The sequence below is a fragment of the Penaeus monodon genome, chromosome 18 (genome assembly GCF_015228065.2).
Source record: "Penaeus monodon isolate SGIC_2016 chromosome 18, NSTDA_Pmon_1, whole genome shotgun sequence".
Taxonomy (NCBI): Eukaryota; Metazoa; Arthropoda; class Malacostraca; order Decapoda; family Penaeidae; genus Penaeus; species Penaeus monodon.
In genome coordinates this window covers 36,133,648-36,134,262 of record NC_051403.1, presented here as the reverse complement: position 1 = coordinate 36,134,262, position 615 = coordinate 36,133,648, and positions in this window count along the sequence as shown.

Sequence of the window (615 nt, the reverse complement as noted above, 5' to 3'; positions counted from 1 at the left end):
CGTTCATTATCTTTTTTTAAAAGTTAAAGGATGTCAAACGTTTCTTAGCGAACATTTATGTAAAGGGAGAAAAACGTTGATTTTTTGTTCACATTTTTCTCAAGATAGAAAGACGATCGGGCTAAAATGTGGGGTCGAAAGCATCTGCGTTTAGAGAAACGTTTTTTGACTGACGCTTGTTTGGAAGGCAACGTTTATTATGCATGATATTGGGTTACTGTTGGTCGTGTCTGTCAAGGAGGAGTTATTGAGTTTGGGAGAGAAAGAGGAAATGTTTAGAGGAAGAGGGCGTCCTCGGTGACAGCGGTGGGAAGCGAGAACGTTTATCGGCAAACGTTTTTGACGGAGTCGTTTGGTTGTGGTTGTTATTATTTTTGCTTTGTTATTGTTAATTTTATTTATTGTTATTTAATCTTCTTCTTATTGTTGATGTTATTGTTATTATTGTTGTTGTTATCATTATTGTTATTGCTATTATAATAATTATCACCATCACCATCATCATCATCATCATCATCATCATCATCATCATCATCATCATCATCATCATCATCATCATCATCATCATCATCATCATCATCATCATCATCATCATCATCATCATCATCACCATCA